The sequence below is a fragment of the Gopherus evgoodei genome, unplaced genomic scaffold, assembly GCF_007399415.2.
Source record: "Gopherus evgoodei ecotype Sinaloan lineage unplaced genomic scaffold, rGopEvg1_v1.p scaffold_63_arrow_ctg1, whole genome shotgun sequence".
Taxonomy (NCBI): Eukaryota; Metazoa; Chordata; order Testudines; family Testudinidae; genus Gopherus; species Gopherus evgoodei.
In genome coordinates, this window is record NW_022060084.1 from 316543 (window position 1) to 324744 (window position 8202).

At 53.4% G+C, this 8202-nt stretch overlaps 1 pseudogene; it reads right to left on the bottom strand.

Annotated features, from left to right (window-relative positions):
* Positions 1–319: 319 nt before the first annotated feature.
* On the bottom strand, positions 320–5346 carry LOC115643586 (annotated as a pseudogene).
* Positions 5347–8202: the final 2856 nt, after the last annotated feature.

Consider the following 8202-nt stretch of genomic DNA (forward strand, 5'->3'; position numbering starts at 1 on the left):
TGCGATCCTAGCCAGTTTCTCTCTGGAACAGCCACATGCACGAGCAGAACGGTTCAGAGAGTTACAAGCGTGTATGATGCGCAGGAAGTACAGATGCCCTGGAGCACTTGCTACTTCTGCCGCTATCTAAAGCGTTCAGGTGGGTGGCAGACAAACCATCCGTCCAAAGTACGACTGGCCACAGCTAAATGCCCTCCGGTGCTGCTAGGCTAAGTGGCTTTTGCTTCAGAAAGCCACTGCAAACCCCCCAGTTCAGCTGTGTTTCATTCTGCATGTGCCAGGCATCATCATGCCACATGGAAGTGGTCCCCAGTCAGAGCTAGTAACCCAAGTTGGAGGCAGAGAAAGGCACCTGGATCATACCCAACAGGCTTTTCTTGAATCCTTGGGCTGCTTTTATCGGCACCCACTCTGCATCTTCCATCTCCCCTCCAGTCTACCCAGATTCAGACATTTCTGGGGTCTGTGCACGGGGTTTTGCAGTTGTCTGATGGTGAATCTTTGGCTACAGATGGAAATGAGATGATTTGAGACCACCTAAGGAATGAGTCAGACTTGGAACTACTCCCGAGTCCTAGCAGCATATCACACCCAGCTTACCTGAACAGCCAGAGAACTGCAGGACCAGGGAGGTGCCAAGTCATCAGGTTGGCAGGAATTTTTAACCATTCAAAGCAGCAGCTGGTTTAGCTTGTTATCTTTAAACAGTTTGCAAAACTTTGCACTACCCCATGCTACAAAACTACGGCAAGTGATCCTAAATCACCACATTATTCCTTCCAATAGCTAGTGGTTAGCATACTGGCAGGCCATAGGTTAGACTTCAGTTCTGGTTTCTTGTTCCCTGGCTCAGCAAATGCTGGCAGAGCTGCCGAGGAAGCAGCCTGCTTGAGTGGGTGGGGATAAGGCAAACTGTACCAACATACAAGGTGTGACAGCTTCTTTTAGACAGAAGAGGAGCAACACTGCCAACCGGTTCCCAAAGGATTTTAGTTCTTTGCTAAAGAGGAGGATGGGGGGAATCCTTAGCGCCTGCCTAGGGCAGATGATGCATCTACCCCAGTCTTCAGAACAAAGCAGATCAATAAAGCAACTCAGGTGTAAGAGGGAAGTTTGAAAAATTTGTTAGCCAGTACCTTTATCCACACAGAGCCCTATCAGCCAGAGAGAAGTGTGGCAATGAGCGCATGCAGTTGTTTACCTTGGGTGGAGTATAGTCAAAGGGAGAATCTAGGGACTAAGTGGGCATTTGCTGAATGTGTTGGAGCTTCTATCTGCTGGCAATTTGGTGGAGTATTAATTTCTGTTAGAAAAGAAGATGAATTTCATTGCATCATAAGTAGCCAAACCTAACAAACCCTATGACCAATAAGCCGCCAGATGGCTGTGCGCACACCCTTCCCTACCTGTTTGAGGGACTCATTCTCCTGGAGAAGCTTGTGGTTCTTCTCACAAAGTTCCCTCATTTTCTCAAGCTCTTCATCCTGTTCACAAGAAAGAATGAAATCTGTAGGATATTTAGGGTCTGATAGGTAGAAACTGTTCCAAAGTGCTGCCAACAGATTGTTCAAGTCAGGAGGAGATCTTGTGCAATGCCTAGGAGTGCTCTGCACCTCCACATCCACAGAGGTAGCCTCTCCACCATTCTCCAACAGGAGACTGGACCTTCAGTTTTGAGGTCAGGAGGAATACAAGCCACATTGTTAATTAAGTTCCTCTGTCCCGCCAAACAGGCCAACAGTTTCCTATTCTCATGTTACAATCTCCCAACTTTTAACACCTTCCTTGCCCTTTAGGGACAATCTCGGAGCTAGGCTAGGCTAGGAAAGCTCTGCTTCAGTAGCTTGGCCAACTCTCTCTTTCCCTAGCAATTTGCAATACTAATCTACCTGGAACTCAAGCCACTCAAGTAGCAGTTGCTTGTTCTCGATGAGAGAATCCTCCAGCTTCTCCGCTGCTGCTTCTTTCTGCTGCAGTTGGCTAAGCAGGTACCGAACCTATAGGCAAATTAACAGAGCATAGGTGAAAAGGCTGCAGACAGTGACAAAACATGCTTTTAAGGGATAAACCCCTACGGCATGCCTGGCAGTCTTGACATTCTCATTAGGCCTGGAGGTTTGGGGGCAGGTGAAGAGATGGGGTGGTGAGCAATCTCTAGTAGGCAGACACGTTGTAGAGACAAATAAGCTAGTTCTTTGCCATCCACAGCATGAGAGTAGTCTGGGCCCACTTGAGAACACCACCTTGTGTTCAGCTGCAGCAAGTTTGTGCCTTTGAATGGAGCTGAATAAAATGGGTCTGTTTTTACTTCAGCAAGACCATTTAGCACCACTAAAACGTTAGCAATGGAGGTCAGAAGACAGATGGGGGAGACGTCCTAGGGGGTAATTACATCAGGTCTCCTGCCAGGGAACAATGAAGCCTCATGAAAATAGGTTGGGTTTGTTTTTGTTTAAGACACATTGCAAATTGATTTTCATGTAACCCTTTTTCTCTTGGCTCTAGGATCATGCCCTTAAGTCTTCTTCATGGGCAGACCTCTAGGGACCTTTCTGCAGAGCAGCTCCAATGCATTTGTTTAACCCCAGGGAAGCCATGCAGTGGTAATCCTGGTGCTCCTCCACCCCTGGCTTTTACCTTTTCCTGAGCTTGCTGATCCTGCATCACCAACTGACTTTGGAGCTCAGCCTCTCTCTCTGCCACCTGGTTTCGCTCTTCAAGCAACAGTTTCTGCACATCTGCACAGTTAGCTTTGCTCTGTGCCTGGCTGCTGTGAAGTTTGCTTTCCTCCACTTTGGAGGAAACCAGCTGGAAGACATCAGTGAGGCAACTACTGGGGAGAATGGGTGCCAGTCTCCTCAGCCTAGGAGTGGGGCTGGACATCAGCAACAAGGGTGCTGGAGTCAAATTTAAAGCTAGACACCCTTGAAAGCCATTATCAGGTACAGTCCCCCACACTTTACTGTGGAAGCAGACAGAACAGGCAGCACTGATAACAGTTACTAGAATGACTTCAACATTGGCTATTGCCTTTGTTTTTGCATTTTGGCATGTCACTGTCTCCCCCAGTCTTCAGATCTCTCCTGACCCCACCTACCTCATTTGTCTCCAGTCTTCTTGGACTTGACATCTACTTCTAACCTGCCTGCAGTTTGTAACTCTCTCCTTGATCCTCTACAAGTCTGGTTTCCTCCTCCTCCTCCTCCACTCCATTTATGCTTTCTTCATGAGTGACCTTTTCTTGGCTGGAGGGATATTTGGGGGAGGGGGTTGGAAGTATTGGGGGGAAAGGGGGGTATCTGGGGGCAGCGTAGAAGGGGGTGGGAGGCAGTAGGGGCCAGGGGGGGTATTTGGGGGCAGAGGTAGAAGGGGTTAGGAGGCAATGGGGGCCTGGGGGGTATTTGGGGGCAGGGGTAGAAGGGGTTGGGAGGCAATGGGGGCCCGGGGGTATTTGAGGGCAGGGGTAGAAGGGGTTGGGAGGCAATGGGGGCCCAGGGGTATTTGGGGAGGTAAAAGGGCAGTGGCAGGCATTGGGGGCTGGAGGGATATTTGGGGGCAGGGGTTGGAGGCATTGGGGGGGTGGGGGTAAATGGCAGGTGGGGGCACTTGGGGGTCGGGGGTATTTGGGGAGGTAAAAGGGGGGTGGGAGGCATTGGGGGCCAGAGGGATGTTTGGGGGCGGGGGTTGGAGGCGTGGGGGCGAACTTGGGGGTCGGGGGTATTTGGGGAGGTAAAAGGGGGGTGGGAGGCATTGGGGGCTAGAGGGATATTTGGGGGCAGGGGTTGGAGGCAATGGGGGGAAGGGGTAAAAGGCAGGTAGGGGCAATTGGGGGTCAGGGGTATTTGGGGAGGTAAAAGGGGGTGGGAGGCATTGGGGGCTGGAGGAATATTTGGGGGCGGGGGTTGGAGGCAATGGGCGGGTGGTGGCACTTGGGGGGCAGTGGTATTTGGGGAGGTAAAAGGGGGGTGGGAGGCATTGGGGGCCGGAGGGATGGTTGGAGGCAGGTGGGGGCAGCTCAGGGTCCCCCCCTAGTTTACCCGCTCGCGCTCCAGGCCGCACCACGAGCTGCTCAGCACCCACCTCCCGAGCGCCTCGCGGCCACGTGACGCCCCTGGAACACCAGCCGCTCCCGACACAGCCAATGGGCAGCGGAGACAGAGCCCTGACCAATCGGAGCGCGAGCGGAAAGCTCCGGCCCCTCCCCCACTGCAAACCCCGAGCCGCCGCGCCCGCTCTCACCCGCCTCCTCCCGCCCGTTACTCCGCCCCCAGCCTCGCGCCCTCCTCGTGGGGCGGTGCCAGGGGACCAGGGGGCGGAGCCCCAGCAGCCAGGGGCGGGTGTCAGGCTGGCCTGGTCTCGCTGCTCTCCGGGCCCCTCCCACGGGGGGATCCCGCCTCCCCTCCCCCAGCCCGTCAGGAGCTGGCCTTGGTGGCTGCACATTGTACTGACGCTGCCCCGGTGCCCCCCCTCGCTGCCCCAGGAGGGGCCGGTAGCACCGGGAGAGCCCTGGGACCGGCGTGGGCTGAGCCTACCCCTTCCCAGCCGTGGGAGATGGGCTAGGTTCCCACCCCGCCCTCAGCTGGCTTCACCATCCAGCTCCGGGCTGCCATGGTAGAGGTGGGGAAACTGAGGCAGGGAGGCGCACTTTGCCCAAGTGCACCCAGCAGGCCAGACACAGAGCTGAGCCCAGGGCTCCCGAGTCCTACGAGGACGCGGCTTTGGAATCAACGTGGACACCTGGCCCATCCATCACCGGCACAAAGCGCGTGCGCTCGGCCCTGGGTGAATCCCTTGGGGTTTGATGGGGGCCAAGGTCCATTGCAAAGCTTGGCCTGAGCATGCGCAGTTCTGACAGCACAGCCTGCTGCCTGCTGTAACGCAGGGTGGGGGAGTCTGGCCCTGCACCCCTCTTCCTGGGACTCACAGTGACTCAGCCAGCTGGTAGAACAGAAGGTTTATTGGACAACAGGAATGCAGGTTACAGCAGCGCTTGGAGGCACAACCAGGACCCCCCAATCAAGTCCTTCTGGGGATTCAGGGTGTTCGGATCCCAGCTTAGGATTCCCTGAATTCCAACCACCCAGCCCAAAAATGAAACTAAAACTAACTCCCCTTCAGCCGGTCCCTTCCTTTGTCCCTCCTTTGTCCAGCTTCCCGGGCAAAAGGCGCTGACACCCCTCCCTCCCTACCTGGCTCAGGTTATAGGCCTAGGTCCTGTCTCTCACCTAAAGTCCACCCCGGCTCTCCCATCCCCCACACAGACAGTCCCTACTCCATCACACCTGCCCCAGCCGGGCTCACCTGCGTGAGCAGCTTCCTCCTGCCCTCTGGGGACCCAGCAGCCATGGGGCAGGGGCTGACCCGGAAGAGGTTTTTGCAGTCCCTGTTCTGTACCCCAAGGAGCTCAACCCCTCTGCCACATTGCTAGGAACTCTAGAGCCGGGCTGTAGCATTGGGGGGTGGGGTGACAACAGCCCTCCATTATTCTCCACCCACAAGGAATTGAAGCCCAGGTGCTATTTCTATAGCCTAGTGCCCGTGTGGGACGGAGCTGCGGCTTCTCTAAAGAAGTCAAATCAGAGCCATTTAATAGTTGTGCTGGGATTCCTGTGAGGCCTGGAGCTCTCCCTGCTTCCCCGTTTCCATTGGCCCGCTGGCTCCTCTATGGGTTGCTTCATTTTTTTCCAGACCTCTCTGCTGTTCCTTTAATCACTGGAGCAGGTACATACAAATCTGCCTAAGTACTCAGGGGCTAGTACGCTGGAAAATGCCACCATTCAAAAGGGGTTATGCTTTTCCAAGGGGGTTTTACTGCTCCCACAGGGCCGGCTTTAGGCCAATTCGGCTGATTCCGGGGAATTGGGCCCCACGCCTAAGAGGGCCCCGTGCCTTAGGCACCTTTAAAAAATTTTTTTCACTTACCCCGGTCCCCGGCTGCGGTCTGCTCCGGGGCCTTCCATGGTTCCGCTCCTTTGAGCGAAGTGCCGGTGGGAGCACGGCAAGGCCCCGCTCTCCCAGCTAGAGCTCCAGCCGAGGCGGTGGGGCTTGCCGCACTCTGGCTAGGACTCCAGCCGGGAGAGCAGGGCAGTGGGGCTTTGCCGCTCTCCGGCCGGGAGACCGAGGCCGTGGGGCTTGCCGCGCTCCGGCCGGAGTGTGGCAAGCCCCGCTCTCCCGTCTGGAGCCCCAGCCAGAGCGCGGCAAGCCCCGCGACCCCGGCTGGAGCTCTGGGCCCTTTAAATAGCCCCCAGAGCCCTGGGGCAATGAGGGGCTCCAGGGGCTATTTAAAGGGCCCGGGGCTCCAGCTGCCTCTGCCACCCCGGTCCTTTAAATAGCCGCCAGAGCCCCGCCTCCCCCATGCATTCCCCAGCGCTCCCGCCGCTATTTAAAAGGTCCGGGGCAGGGTAGAAGGGGGTTTGGGGGCTATTTAAAGGGCTGGGGTTCCAGCTGCCTCTGCTGCACCCCCTGACCTGCCCACACCAGTCCAGCCCCCCCACCTGCAGCCAGCTCTGCACCCCTTGCCCACAGCCAACCCCTGCCAAACCCCCTGTCCTGTCTGAATATAGGGAGCAGCTGGGACCAACACATGCGCATAGTTATGGAAAGTAAATAATACATGACAGAAATGAAAGGCTTTTTTTTCAAGTCATCCCTGTCAGGGCCCCACCGAAAATGTTCAAATTGGGCCCCGCAGTTCCTAAAGCCGGCCCTGTGCTCCCAAGCTTTTCTGCTGCTACTTCCCTTCTGCTGGGGCCTCTCCCCACTATTCTTTTAAACTCCTTTAAACTAGGCTTTAAACTAGGTTCGACGGGGACAGGTGAGCAAAGCCCACAGGTAAGTGGGGAACAAGACCTGGGAGATGGGTTGGAAACAGGAGGGAGCAAGGGCTATAATGGCAGAGAGGAAGGAGGGTCAGGGCAAAGCTGGGAGGCAAGATCAAACCAGTATCTTAGATGCCTTTATACAAATGCAAGAAGTATGGGTAATAAGCAGGAAGAACTGGAAGTGCTAATAAATAAATACAACTATGACATTATTGGCATTACTGAAACTTGGTGGGATAATACACACGACTGGAATGTTGGTGTGGATGGGTATAGTTTGCTCAGGAAGGATAGACAGGGGAAAAAGGGAGGAGGTGTTGCCTTATATATTAAAAATGTACACACTTGGACTGAGGTGGAGATGGACATAGGAGACGGAAGGGTGGAGAGTCTCTGGGTTAGTCTAAAAGGGGTAAAAAACACAGGTGATGTCGTGCTGGGAGTCTACTACAGGCCACCTAATCAGGCGGAAGAGGTGGATGAGGCTTTTTTCAAACAACTAACAAAATCATCCAAAGCCCAAGATTTGGTGGTGATGGGGGACTTCAACTATCCAGATATATGTTGGGAAAATAACACCGCGGGGCACAGACTATCCAATAAGTTCCTGGACTGCATTGCAGACAACTTTTTATTTCAGAAAGTTGAAAAAGCTACTAGGGGGGAAGCTGTTCTAGACTTGATTTTAACCAATAGGGAGGAACTTGTTGAGAATTTGAAAGTAGAAGGAAGCTTGGGTGAAAGTGATCATGAAATCATAGAATTTGCAATTCTAAGGAAAGGCAGAAGGGAGTACAGCAGAATAGAGACAATGGCTTTCAGGAAGGCGGATTTTGGTAAGCTCAGAGAGCTGATAGGCAAGGTCCCATGGGAATTAAGACTGAGGGGAAAAACAACTGAGGAAAGTTGGCAGTTTTTCAAAGGGACGCTATTAAAGGCATAAAAGCAAGTTATTCCGATGGTTAGGAAAGATAGAAAATGTGGCAAAAGACCACCTTGGCTTACCCTTGAGATCTTGCGTGACCTACAAAATAAAAAGGCATCATATAAAAAATGGAAACTAGGTCAGATCACGAAGGATGAATATAGGCAAATAACACAGGAATGCAGAGGCAAGATTAGAAAAAGCAAAGGCACAAAATGAGCTCAAACTAGCTATGGGAATAAAGGGAAACAAGAAGACTTTTTATCAATATAGTAGAAGCAAGAGGAAGACTAAGGACAGGGTAGGCCCACTGCTCAGTGAGGAGAGGGTAACAGTAACGGGAGACTTGGAAATGGCAGAGATGCTTAATGACTTCTTTGTTTCGGTCTTCACTGAGAAGTCTGAAGGAATGTCTAGTATAGTGAATGCTTACGGGAAGAGGGTAGGTTTAGAAGA